The 15,765-nt window shown below is 35.0% G+C and overlaps 1 protein-coding gene across 1 annotated transcript in view; it reads right to left on the reverse strand.

Annotated features, from left to right (window-relative positions):
* LOC120334720 (uncharacterized) overlaps positions 1–15,765 on the reverse strand; it is a 91,446-nt gene that overhangs the window by 42,232 nt on the left and 33,449 nt on the right. The gene's annotated exons all lie outside the window — the stretch shown is intronic.

Here is a 15,765-nt window from a genome sequence, read left to right on the forward strand (position 1 = left end):
CTTTAAAGCTGTATAGGGTCGTATTATATCATAAAACAGTGTTGCGATCAATTAGTCCAATGTGAAAAAGCTTAAAAATTTATTTATACTCGCCTGCCCTATACTAAATGTACCAACATCACTACTCGGGGTTCTAGACGTGTGTGTGCCAATATGGAGATAACTAATTTTTTGAGCCTATTATACATCTAGTTGTAAACGGATTGAAACCTATTGGCAGGGGGAATATTCACTTGGCTGACACAGACAGTCCCCGATCTCGAAATATAACTAAAATAAAGAAGAACGGAATAAAATTATGGCCTAATTCTAACCTGGTACACACACTACGGATACCCACTGCTCTATGTATTCGTAGACTTAATACTGAATATCGCAAACAAAACATAATAATAGAAACATATCGATTCCCCGTAATCTTCACAAAGCATACAATTTCCTCTCAATTAAACTGCCCACACATATCATTAATACAGCACAGTGAGAATACAAGCGATAGAAACAGACCTTCTAAGGTTGAAGTCTTACACAACGAATCCTCGAAAGGAAAACTGCTTACAGCGATCTAGACTTCACTTCAGATTTTCTTTCTCAAGTACCTGAAGTGCCTCGTCAAAACATGGCCTACAATAGCGGGAAGTTTTACACTTTCCTACAGGGCTAGTTTGAGTCAAGGAAAATTTATCAATTCGGAAAACTGATTTCGATTTCGAATCCCATTCAAAGAAAACATCAATTTAAGTTTAAAAATCCCACTTCGACAGCTAACTCCAATAGAACTAAAATTTTGGACGCGCTTCACTAAAAATCCTTTTCAACCTAAGTTTGAATGGATTCTGCTGACAATTTTGAAGTTTAAATAAAAACTAAATTTAACAGCAACAATTCAGTAAGAATTCTACTCATTCATTACCTCAATCATCCACTCTTATTAATTAATCTTTTTTATCACTCTTATTAATCACCCTAAACAAGACCAGGTACAAGCATCTACTGCTGTATATCTGTCGAAAGTTTAAAAAAACTTTTTTACAGACTTTTCTTACGGTCGAAGCAATCCAAGCGCTCAATATCATTTATTTCGATTTGTTTAGGAATGATTAACAGTAAGCCAAGAACAAAAATGGAGTAAAATATTGTTGAAAAAGACATAGGATTTTGTGTCTCACTGTAAATACCACTTATCATAAAAAATGTATTAAAAAAAATTGCGTTAGCCTACAGCTATTCATATGTCAGGAACACATCCTAGAATTATTTTTCAACTCTTCTATTGGTGAAGTTCCACATATCGTCCTAATTTCTCTTACTGTATTCCGATAAGCAGATGGGAGTGCACGCGGCAGCAACTCTTCCGCATTAGTATTGAATTTATGTTTATTCGCGGCGTTCTTATTGTTATGAATGGACGTTTTCAATATCTAGCCAATCGTTTCTGTAATATTGGATTATTGAATAGCACGCTAAACTATTGTATTGAAACGGATACAAAACACACTATAGGCGCTGTCACATGAAATGTCACCGACTGCATAAAAAGTATTATGGAAACTTCGAATTGGAATATTTTAGAAATTTAGAATTGTTTAGGAGAAATATTGAATATGATGATATATGCCAAATGCGTAGCGTCCGAGATGCTCACAAATTCGTCATTTAAATTTTAAACGACGTTTCAATTCCTCATTCGAATTGGATTTCCTCATTTACGGAAAATATTCAACTTTATAAAAATAAAGAGGTGTATTACGTGTCCGACGCTAAAGTTGATACAAAAACAGTTCATTATTTTTTTTTATAAAATTGACCGTTTTATTGTCAATTTCGAACAAACATCCCAACCAGGGGTACCAAGGGGGTCGTTTTGCCCCTTTTTGTTTATGTAAATAAATGGAATGCATTTTTCTGTATCATACATACCTCCTTTATACCCTCAATACTCCCGACACCCACTTTTCAGACCCGCTAGCCGTTACAATCTAACTTGACGATTAGAAATTTTGGAAACCCCCTTTCAAAAATTTCTGGTTATGCCCTGATCCAAACATTGGATTAATTAATTTGTTTTGGCAGAAATAACCGAAATGGAAAAAGTAAAATAGGCAGTGTTGAAAATATTTACTATGTTAATACCGTTGGGACATCTGCAAAAAGAATTAGTATCGATATTTCGATCAAGTTGGAAATGAGCGCAAAGTGAATAGAGACTTCATATTACTTTGGGAAACAAATTCGATGAAAATTGAGCGGACAATCTGTCGTTGAATAGGCTTATTAAATTGTGGTCAGCTATCGGGTATAATTCTTATGTAGAACTCAGTGAATTACGTCATCGAGAATGAAACGCTGGTCAAAAGTTATCTAATGCAGATGGCAATGTCCGAGAGGCATTTGATCAATAAAATGACTGAATTGAAAAACTATTATCATATATGATCGGGCTAGGATGGGTTACAGGACTGTGAACTAATATACAATAACTAAACGTATCATTCCAGTCAAGAGCTGTTAAAACGTCGAACTTGTCGGGGTCCGCAAGATTACGAATATATTATGAACCGCTCATGAAATTCGAGTCTTACATCATTTTCTTTCAACTATAATAGTTTTGAGCAACATTTTAACTGTCAGTAAACCGATTTACTTCTCGTTATTATTGTCGAATGATATCCAATTGCCACTTTTCAATTATCAACAATGCAAAACATTAAATCAACTTAAAGTCTAACAATCAAGCATGTGTATGTTCCAAATAGGAATTGGTGAACTTCGAAAAAGAAAATATTAGGCTTTCAGAGAAATTTTTGGGATTTCTGCAAAATCTTTCTCATTTCAAGTATACATACGTGCTACACGCTGCATACTTTATAAAAACGCCTGCCAATCACTAACTAAACTCGCCAAATTCTGATTTTAAATCTTGTTCGTGAATATCGAAAACGAGTAGTAGAGTATTCGAGAACAGTTCTAGTTTATTTCATCAATAATTGTAAATATTCAAATCTAAAAAAATATTATATCTTGCTCCCTATGCAGTTTTGTACATCCCAGAAGTTTCTAAAGCAACCAGCCTTCAATCCGCGACTATCTGGCGTAATACCCTGGGCACTTTGCCCGTACAAATCTTCCCACTTACACTGTTCAAACTTTCACTACATCACACCTACAATAGGTCGCGTAATCCGAGCCATAGTTTGCGACATCGTAATCACTTATTCTCTGTGTTGTATCTATTCTCGTTAACAACTGATTCACCTACTTATTTATCTTGGTATCGGATTTCGAATTAAATCATTTCCGCCCATTTAGATTTTCAATCGGGACTTTCGCTCCATCAAAATTAAGTCGATACTTTCCCTTATTATTAGAAGCAAGATTGATTGGTAAGAAAGGAAATTTCCTAGAATTTTACTTAAGATAAATTTTCTATCTATTAGACATGTTTTAATAATATTTTCAGAGGGGTATGCACTAATATGGGGATCACTAATTTTGTTCGCCTATTTCACATCAAGTTGTGTAAATGGACTGAAACCTATGGCCAGGGTATATTCACTCGGCTAACACAGACAGTCCCCGAACTCGTAATAGGACTAAAATAAGAAATCGAAATAAAATTATGGCCTCACCCTGACCTGGTACACATACTACGGGAGTACCACTGTGACTATATTTTAATGTAAACGTTGTCAACACTTTTGCTTAGATGGGTTCTTTGATACACATTTTATTTGTAAACTAAGTCATTTGTTCACTGAACCATGACGAGCCAGAATTGCCCTTTAAATAATGGTAATATACTTTGTCGCTGAGTTCAAATATTTTCTATAAGAAAGGCACTTTTAGGAACATTATTAATTCAATTCATGTTTAGCATGTCTACTTTATAACTTATTTTCAAACAATTATCTTTATATGTTGTTTAGTCAAGAATTCGCCAATTTTATTGATTATTTAACTTGCGCAACACCCATAATTTTACACCGATTGTTCAAATATGCACCTAACTTTGCCTTTCTTGTTATAGTTGAACTATGTATGTCTGACCTTGGTCAGGCGAAACGACAACGTTACAGAAATATGTTTATGTTAGTGTGCAGCGAGACTGTTGAAAATTACTTAGGATAGTTATCTTTTATACACTCAATTAATCATGTCACAAAGTTACTTTCTCTCAAATACACTAACCGAGCATCAATTCATTTTTAGTGTGTCTAAACGGTTTTAGTGTGGCTATTTTGTTTATCTAATTCTGTACAACTTTGGCCTCTCCTTTAATATAAACTAGATCAAACAATCTACTTATCTTTCAAATACACTAAGCGAGCAAAAACTAAAGTATCTCACTGAACCATCACACGTCAGAATTGTCCTTGATGAAATAGTCTTCACACTTTGTACATCAACGTAAGAGCAGTCAATATTTACTTTCGGTTCAACCCATACTTATACCTACATGACTCGCATGTCATGGTTCAAGAACAATAAATGATGAATAAAGTTGACCCGCCCTTTTGATTCCAAATAATAGATCTGAAGTAAGTACATGTACACAACAAGCAAACGGTGCAAGTTATATCAACACTTTCCATTTGTGGGATTAATTGGGTATTATGGAGGTTTATATATTCCAAGTGATTCAAGAGTCTTGCTGCAAGATAAGTAAATATTCGCCAACAGAGTCGCTTCTCTAGTCCAAATACACTTCTAAAGTAAGTACATGTACTAGCATGTAACAAACGATCCAAGTTTTGACAACACTTGCCATTTTTCACAACAAAAGTGCTTGTCCATATGGAGATTCGTGAAATATTTATCATTTATGATTTAGCCACTATGAAAAAGAAATCACAAAAGAGTCTATTTTTGAGTCCAACTCATAGATATAACATGAACAACTAACACACGTTCTGTCGACAACTGCCTTTTTAAAATAAAGTGCTTGTCCGCATGGGATTCGTAAAGATGGCAAAATGTTTACCATTTAAGCAATACGTAGCCAATAAGAGTAGTATGGTAGTAGCTACTCGCTAGCAGAGTCTAATAAGTACTGAAGTAGGCACTGTAATAGGCACATGTACAATTTATAACAGGCAAACGATACAAATTTTGCCCACACTTGTCATTTTTCACAAAAGGTCTTGTCCGTATAGAGATTCCAAATTGAATGAAACTTTTATCATTTGCGCATAACTTACTCAAAGGAACCTGACAGTAACTACTCACTATCAGAGTCTAATGCCGGTAAACGCTAAAGTAAGTATACATACAATTAGTAAGAAACAAACAATACCATGTTTGCCGACTGTTTTTCTTCTCAAAAGTGTGTCGTGAAATAGACAAGAAAAAATGGTAAAGTTTGAAAAACTATTCCTGATTCTGATTCTGCACTTACTCAGGAGTACCTGCCAGTAACTACCTGCAGAATCTAACAAAAAATAATAATAGTTTGTTAATAAGCAAACAATATAACTTTTGCCGACACTTGAATTATACTGATAAAGTGTGCCTGCGTTGGTACAACGTCGGCAAAACTTATTGCTTCTTACTAGTTACGCATTTGCTCACAAGCTTAAATCTGATAGTAACCGCTCGCTAACATATACTAAGTTATTCAACTTGTGCTGTTTCTCTCTCTTCTGTGTTTCCAATACGCTGCAGAACACGGAAAAAATTGATTGCCCTTTCCCCATTAAGCTCGAGTGGGTTACAAGTATATTCAATTGATTTTTACTCACTCTTCACTTTTAAATTTCCGTTGACATTTTCAGCGTCCCCACACAAGGGTTTATATCTATTAGAACTTCGACACAAGCTTGGCCCGCAGTTATAGAGCTGACATGGACAAACTACGGCCCGCGGGCCAAATCCGCCCCGTTGGGTAGTTCAATCTGGCCCGTCTGATGCTGCCACAACCCAACTAAAACTAAATTTTGATGTTTTAGTTGAAAATATGCCGAATGAATTTGTTGCGATTGCGATTAAACTTAGTTTTGGCACGAAGGTTATTGTTTTCAACTTTTGATTTTGTAACACTGTAAATATTGCTCATAAAATGTAACTTCTAACGTCACACTTACATGGGCCGCCAATCCAGGTGGCAAAAGTTTTGGCCCCTGTGTCAAAAACCATGCCCACCCCTGTTATAGAGGGTACTCAAACTGACTTACATCCACATTTTTCATCTGATCCCATTATAGAAGTGTAACTATAGCGTTTACCATAGAAACTATTAGAAATAATACACTGTGAATATAGTTTAAACATGGCAGTTACCTAAATTGAACAATATTGCCTGACTATACTAGATGATCTTAAGTGATTTAAAGTCTTGCTGCACACTAACATAAATATATTTCTGTAATGTATCGTCTGGCCGAGGTCAGCTATGGATAAGTAGTTAGTCCCGCAGGAACCAAATCATTAGCGCAAATTTACTAGTAGATGTGTAATTTGTTTGTAAAATTCAATAGATACTATGAACATTACAATCTGTACAATCAGAAAATTCATATATGTTTGTAATGCATACTTACTGTACATACATATTCACCCCAGAAGGATATAGAGGAACTTTAACGGATTTCTCTTAAATATGATGATTTGCAAACAATACATCAAATTAATCCTATTTCTGGTTGTCAATACCACTAAAAACTGACCAATGTGAGCACATTTAATCTGAACTATAATGATTAATCTGAACGCTGACAAGTTTTGTGACTTGAATGATAAGCAAAGCAAATAGTCACATTGTAAATTGAAACATCTTGTTAAGTCTCGTGCGTGTTATGTCATACATTGAGGTGCGGCTCTAATACAATCAACTATACAAGTACTTGAGTCAAAAATATGAACTCGCGGACTAGTAAAACAGCTATAGTTGTTCAAATACGTTCAACAAATCGCGTATTATTGTTGAATTTAGTGATTGTGTAACATTTTCCTATACAAGTTAATGGGCTCATAAAGGACCCCTTCGCAAGAACGTATGGCAATTTGTAGAACATTCTAGTTAGGTCAATAAGCCGCTGATAATCGTAATATTTCAACATATATTTAGTGGTACTCCAACATGGTTGATATGTTTTCAATATTTTTTTTTGGAGTATATACATATTGAGTCCGTTTTGAAAGTTTTAACCAGTACCTCTTTGGTACGAATTTTAGAATAAATATTTATCAATAACTATATCAATTGATATAATTAAATTGACATAATAAACACTAAATAAATTATACTTTTTTCTTTTATTTATATATCTATTTTTTTCAACTTTGCGGAAACTCTCTGTCTGCCATTTCCCTCATAAATTATTTCTATACTGCAGAAGCAACACATAACTTCGCAAAACTGCTATGCTTAACTTTCCTACAAGTCTATTATTACCTCAATACTTAATTGTATTATACCTGCTTACTGCAACATAACAATACCTTTTATAACTAAGTAATAAATCCTTACTTAGCCTGGTTTTACTCCTATAATAGGTGTAATAATCCCCTGCGGTATATGCTAAGTAATTAGTTTGAATAATAAGATTGTAAAACCGAATGATTGCTAATAAATCACCTCGATTTAATAGCCAGCTAAAAACGATATTCGGATATAAGTATAAATCTAATGATAGTGAATTATACAAGTTTGGATATTTTTTCAACATGAAGTGGAAAGAGTACTAATATAAAAGTTAACAGTTTTCCCAAAGCAAGGCTCCCAGTCCTAAAGGCGAAAAAAGTACTGATAGAAGGATTGTAAGTTAGCTCAAGGCAATGTTCCGAGCCTCCTACAAGAAAGTGGAAAGAGTACTGATAAAAAGTCGCGAGTTTGCTCAAAACAAGATACCACGTCTTCAAATAAAACTTAAAAAGTACTGATAGGAAGAGTTGCGAGTTCGCACAAAGCAAGGTTCCAAGCCCTCAACTAAAATTGTAGAAAGTACTGATAGAAAGGTCACGAATTTGCTTTGAACGAGGCTCCTCAACTAAAAGTGGAAAGAGTACTGATAGATGGATTGTATAAAACCTCTGACTATTTCTATTTATTCTATTTCGTATTTTGGGTGTAGAAAAGTTATAGCTACAAAAAATAATTGTTTTACACAACACACATTTTAAAACTTCTCTCTCCAGATCATGGTGAAACGAATAACTCACGCTTATTGAAAACTTGTTTTATAATGAGCAAGATGTTTTCTGCTGTTACTTTAAATCCTTGACTCAATATTGCCAATTCACCACGGCTACTCGGCTAGGTTATATACAGTTTCAACAGCACAGAAAATCGTAACAAAGAGCAGGCGATCCCATGGAGTACAAAATATTCAATTTTTAATAACGCCACAGTTTTTAAGCGGGCTGACAATATTGTAATCTAAATATCTTGTACTTTATGGGTCGCGTGACGAACCGACTATATTTCTGTTCTATGTTTCCACAATTGAATCTACACAAAATGACCCAAATAAATACCCAGGGCATATTCATATCTCTCATATACAGCAGCGTGTACATTATTCCCAGTGTTCTACGATCGTGACAAGTTTATTTCTCTCACAATACAACTAAAGCAGGTTTGGGACCATTTCCCATATCTATTTCGGAAGAGGTAGAATTATATAATGTTAGGACTTGATCTACAAATTGCTAGGTTCGACCGTGGGGACAATAGATGGATGACTCGTTCTGGTGGAATAATGGTCCTTTGACGTTTCTTATAGTCATTACACATCTAATGGTTTGGTACAACACTATCTTATTAAATGACAATAAAAAATCGTCTTGATTAACATTAAATTACAAGACTGGTTCCACATTTCATGACATTCGATCGATGCTACATGCGAGCTTGTTTTGTGCATATAAAGGATTATAACGCCACTAACATCCGCGAGTTGTACTCTTCTCCATGAGTAATTTTTATCGTTTCATACTCAAGAATACTCGGGTACTCAAGAATATTTATTCACAAAAATGTATAAATGCTGATACAAAAAAAATTCCATTGAGAATCTTTCCTTACTATACTCAAACTAATCGTTGTATGGAAAAACAAAACGAGACTCCACCAACTCAATTGAACGCAATTTGACTGACATATGCGACATGATTAATCAATCTAAATCTAGCTTGCCTCACAGCGAGAAGTATTTTAAAACACTGCAAGGATACAATGCAGTAATGCTATTCCATGTTCGCTCAATTTTACGATTGAAATTTTCCCACAAGAGTATTGTTTATCCATGCGTGCTAATTCGTCATAATTCCGTAATCTGTGTTTCTCTTATCGCCCGCAGTTCCTTATAGAGTAAGATTAGGTAATTCAGAATACATCACAGCAGGTACACAACTCCGATTACTGCTCCACCAATGGTACGCGATCGGTGTTTAGAAAGTATTTCCGTAGTGTGTGTAGGTTAGGGTCAGGGCATCTATTTTATTCCTATTTTCCTTATGTTCGTTCTATTACGAGTTCGATGACTGACTGTGTTGGCCAATTGAATATATATATATGTTTCGGTCTCTTTACACAACTTGATATGTAAAGTAGGCGAACAAGATTAGTTACCTCCATATCGGTGCACACACTTCTGGCGCGCCTTTTAAAATATGTCACTAAAATCATGACTGAGCGACAAAATTTCTGACCCCCGAATGCGATTGGAAAATATTTCCGCCTGGTCTCCTAACTCATAATTTCAATTGTCGTTTGCCAGTTTTTGTCGTTTTATTGCAAACCCCGATCACTTATTCTCAGTGTCATATTTGAGTCCGACGTCAGACTCCGTGAATTTCCAAATTTTAACTCCAGCTTTAACTACATACTTCGACAACTTCTGCTTTTGCACTATAATCCCAGCGCAGAAGACAATCTCCACTCCTCCTTTCATTTTTAAATACGTATATGACTATGTTTATATACATATGACTAAAAATATTATTGAAAACATATTTGTTACAGAAGGAAAATTGAACATTACTACATGATTATCTGAACGCCCGATGCCTATTCGTGAAGAAGATTGTGTTCTCATCACTAAAGTAGTGTTTTAAACTCATGTTTATTCACTTTTGATTATACTTTTTCGACCCGATTTACACTCATAAACTAAAACTTATTATTGCGTAAATGCACAACATTTCAACAAAGCATATAAATTTGTTTTCGTCTATGACAGTGGTGGGACAAGGCTTGTGGACTAGAGGCCAAAAATGTGGCACATATATGGCGGGCAATGTAAGTGTTACGTATAAAGTTACATTTCATGAACAATACTTACAGTGTTACAAAAGGAAAAGTGGAAAACCTGGTGTCAAAGTTAATCGCAACCCTCAACAAATTCGTTGAGCTGTTTTTTACCCAAAACATCAAAATTTGGCTTTAGTTTGCTTGTGGCAGCATCAGGCGAGGCGGGCCAGATTGAATCACCAAGCGGGCCGGATTTGGCCAGCGGACCGTAGTTTGCAATTGCCAGGTCTGAAACATTCTAAGCCGTTAGAACTGCCAACCGGTAAGCATATGTCCTCAATTATTATATCAGTGTTATCAGCCAATGTAAACAGCGGATCACTCAGTTAACCACTCCACTCAGTTAACCAGTCGCAAGAAACGCTTGACAAATAACCTGTTATCTACCGTTCTACAGAATAACGATTACTATTTGAAAAAAATCTCGAAGTGTGCAGCCATTTTATATTCAAATAATTGAGACCAACCATTCAAGTATAATATATAAATCAAGGAGTTCCCTCATTTATCAAGCCATAGAACAATATATATTTAAAACTACATATAATACTCTCAGGGTAAACATTTTAATAACTTGATCTCACCCGACATTTTGTTTCTTATATCGACTAGAAATCTTGCCCATTTGCCACTACCTCAAAATTTTAGACCCATTCAATGCGGGCTTGGTGTTTCAACCTAAAAATCAAATATAGGTTTGCGCACCGACCAGGTTATTTCAACAACGAATCTAAAAACAAGAGAACTCTGAAAAACTGTATTTCCCGTTGGTACTTCCATCAAGTTTTTTTTACAAATATTTAGATCCTTAGGCTAATTGGCTATTTTTAAGGTCTGTCCAAAGCAAAGTTAAAACGAATCTTCCTAAACAGTTTCACAGTACCACTGAATTACTCACTCAAACTATGGCACATACAGCACCTGAAGCCTACTAAACCCTGACACTATCGTTCTCGCTCTGCTGAGGAACAATAGGCCCAAGTGCGTATCTCAAATTCTCAATGCAACTTAGGAACTGAAATGAAAACGACACCACAACAAAATTGGTAAACTTAACAGCAAAAAACTGTAATTGTTACAATTACCACCGATATACATCTGGAGGCGTGAATGCCATTATTTGGAGTTATCTTAACTATCATTACACTATTTCTCGATACCATTACTGAACCATTTAAAAGGCCATAAATAAAGCAAGTTTTAATATTTTGATAACGTCAAATTGCCAGTAAAATTTTCGTTCATTTTCGTGTCGCTGCTACACGCAGACTCGATTTGAGTTTACTAGTCAACAACAAACACAATAGAAGCTTAAACAAACTAGAGATGTACCGATGTATCGGTATCGGGTATCGGTATCGGCAATATCGGCCATTTTTTCGGTATCGGCCAAGTATCGGTATCGGTTAGAATAAGGCCGATATTTCCGATATATTTATCTTTTTGATATGATCCAGAATGTTTTAAAAGATAAGTTGGAATACTACTTTTTAATTTATTTTTTGTCTGGAGAGATCGTGAGCTATGAGCCATACATGTCCCCACCCCCGCGAGAGAATAGGATGCACGTGTTTTTAGCTATTTATCAGCCAAACTAGCTCGACTAATTTGGCTATTTTCGCTGTCAACTTTTTATATTGACATCCATAATATTACATAGTAATTATAAAAAAATGTATCAACACAGCACATAACAAAAAGCATACAGTGGAATTGGGGTCCTTATTAACGGCACATGGACTTTTGGCACGGGTATAAATTCTGACTGATTGTCGTCAAGTACGAGTGTCATTTAGTCTGTCGACATCGATAAACTAAATTCCGACACAATTATCCCTCTACGCATGTATTAATTTTATTTTTGTTTAACTACACAATATCTTTATAGATATGTTGACATGACCGCCTAGCCCTAGACTGTCTCAAAATATATGATGGCAATTTTATAATAATATAAAATAGTAAAGTGGAAAAACATCCTCGACGGTTATAGGTAGGCCTTCTTTTGGTCGGTGCTGATTGATATTCTTTCATGTTGGCTTCGACTTATTGCGTCGACGATTTCGATTAGCCACGAAATAAAATATTTGTTATTTATTTAATTTGAACGTAGGACGGCGCCGCTAGAATGTGTGGGTGATATTCGATATTCTTTTAAACACGAATAACGATATTCGAAGGTCGCGATATTAACATTAAATTCAAATTGGACATCCCGGCTTATGAGTTTTCTAATTAAACACCGAGATTACTAGCGTTACTGTACAATGTATCTTAATCAGTTAAAGCATATGTATACCAAACATTAATTTCATATTATGTAATATATCTTTTTTTTCGATCTGAAATAATGTGTACTATGAACAACGTTCAAAAACCATTGTTTTAACCCGCCTGCCTTACACAGCACACCTAATTAAGTCACAATTACATAGTATCGGTATCGGAATATCGGTAATATCGGCCTTATTGTAGTATCGGCGTATCGGTATCGGTATCGGCGTTTTTAGCGGGTATCGGATCGGTATCGGTATCGGCGACAAAAGTGGTATCGGTACATCTCTAAAACAAACCAGTTGAAATGTCGTAAATTGAACCAGTTGGATATGTTTCCCACATATTGAAGACACGCTTTGAGGGATTGTATCTACTATTTTATAACATTATCTCGAGTGCATTGAAAAGTATAAGTAATCGGTCATTTACGATAAGAACGCCTAAACTTTGATGCGCAAGAAATAGTAAATTTTATTTTGAAATTTTGTTTTTTCAAATTTGAATCTTTTAGTTATATATTACTGCTTGATTTGGATATACTATATCTTACCACTAACTTACGATACATGCCAAAATTTAAATCTAAACAAATTTATAATAAATTAGGGTATTACTAAAAACTAGTATTTTTCCCTCTCACGAAGTGTCCGAAATATTCCTAGAAAATTTCCAAATACCCAAAATAAATGAAAAGATTTCAGAATGTATTGAGAATATGGCGAAGACCAATAACGCAGATTTTGGATGCTTTGATTACTGCTCTCGTAGACTAACACTCAGTGCATGCGGAACTATAAGGAAGTTTTAGCCTGACTGATTCTTGCTATATAATATCTCTTCAATTAGTGCGGCGGAAGGATTCATAAAAAAGAGAAGTAGTTCATCACACGTGACTATAGTTTACTACGCGTTGTTTTTTTGTTGCAGAGCACATTCTGAAAGAGAAGTTTCTGAGTAAATTAAAATTGTTTGGAACTTCTAGATAATATCACATTCGAATACCGCCTTATTGCTCTTGCATAATTTTATTACTGTTTTTATTGCTTCTTGGACAGTTTAGCTAAGTCAGTGTTAAATAAGTAAACGGAAAGCTCACAAAGCCCACAGGTTTCTGTCATCGAGCCCTGGAGAGAACCCAAGTTCTAAATCCAGAATATCATACATACGTTACGAGCATTCGTGCCCTTCTACAATGCAAAGCAACAAATATAAATTTTAAAATTAGTTTACAAAACCCCCTCCAACACAGTCCACTTGAACGTTAGGTGAGATGGTACCAACGTGGACGAGAACCTGGTAACATACGACGCGACTATCTCTAGCTCACGCTAGCTCAATGCGACTATAAAAACAAAGTCTCTAGTCTGCTTTAGTTAATGATTAACTATGGGATAGGAATATGTTATTGGGCAACAATATAACGCGTGATATGGAAAGTTTCCTAAGGTGTACATTCTCTTTAGAAAACTGTAAAAACCAAACCATGCAATCGCTAACTTTAAACGGGTAACAGCTCATCTAAACTGGATAATATAAATCACACACCTTTGACCTTCTGAAAGCTTTATATTCCATATTGTTTTAGACTCATCGACAATTATTGATTTTAATATATAGTACATAAGTAAATTCCCATATTAATAAAGACCTTTATTAGAATCCTTCGCCAACAAATGCAGTGGAACATACATAAAAAAACAACAACAGCAATGCAACAAAACGAGAGAAATTAACCAAATTGTGTTGAGTCGAAAATGGGAATATATCAGACGTATCTATCTAATTTAGTTTACTTACTTACGAGCACAATATACAAACTTCAAATTACACACCAAATTCGTATATTGGATTTGGAGGTGTTCAGGAACTTGTATAGAGAAATATTTTAAATATATATGTATTGACACCCAAAACTTTCCCGCCAGGTGAGATAAGTAGCCCAATAACCCTTTCCTCGTTTTTCAATAATGAAGATTAATTTCTGATAAATGCAGAATCATAGCTTGTAAATCAAACATGGTGACCCGGTACAAGCACACACAATATAATTGTTCGAAAAAAAAGACCAACTTAAATGCTGAATAAGTTGAGAGCGCTCCTTGACATTTATACATTACATTATAAATACAGAACTAGAAGTGATATAAACGGTATATCATACATTATTTGATACCTAACTACCTATAGTTACGTTTACTTTACCTCTCTAAGTAGTATTTATCCAGCCACCCTAATTGATTTTTAAAATGCATACTCAATTAGTCTAGATTCGCAAACCTTGCAAAAACTTTGCTCCGCGGTCTTCAACCAAACGTGGAAAGATTAGAGATTGAATAGATACAAGCGACCACAGACGCGATTACGCCACTAGGTAGTTATAGATATTGACAACTTTTTGATTTTTATATATTTATACACTTTTCTCCCGTGGCCGATCAAATTTTTTATCAATATTGAAAAAAAATGAATTTCCCTCAAAATAAGAAATTTATCAAATAACTAACTAAAACGATTCAGTTAGTCTGCGTTTTTAATTAACAATTTTTTTTATCTAAATTGTCTGCGCATTCCTAGTCTCCGACCAAACACTAGCCTAATCTAAACAGGCCTTGTAGGCTTTTGAACTAACTAATATGCTAAATGATAGCCAATATTAAATTTCAGACTGAAACGCTGATATCAAGTGCGCCGCAGTCAAAACATGCCTTTACTATAAGGAGGTGTGACTAATACAAATTATGGGAGAAGGTTATATCACGCTGACGAAAACAAACTCCGATGACGTAAGAAAAGAAAATTCCACCAGCAGACGGAAAACAAATCTGTGGGATAATCAACAATTCAACTCAGAAAAGCATGTGCACCCATTTTTTCTGGGTAAATAGATAAAGAACTGTTGTTTATCTAGAGAACCTTTCAAGCGTACAAATAGTCATTTGCTTGAAGTCTCATATCTTAATGACGCATATACCATGAAATCCACTCCTATCTGGTTCTCCGAACACAATATGAATCCCACTCCATTTTCTTACTCTAACCATTCGCCCTAAGTTTTATATCTACCCTAACCCATTTAGGTAGTTGTACCATGAATTCCACTCCATATACTCACTCTAACCCTTTGCTTAAAGTTTTATATCTATCCTAATCCAGAAGATACCATGAACCCCACTTCATATGCTTACTCTAACTATTTGCCTAAAGTATTATATCTATCCCAGCACAGAAAATATGGTGAA

This window comes from Styela clava, chromosome 1 (genome assembly GCF_964204865.1).
Source record: "Styela clava chromosome 1, kaStyClav1.hap1.2, whole genome shotgun sequence".
NCBI lineage: Eukaryota > Metazoa > Chordata > Ascidiacea > Stolidobranchia > Styelidae > Styela > Styela clava.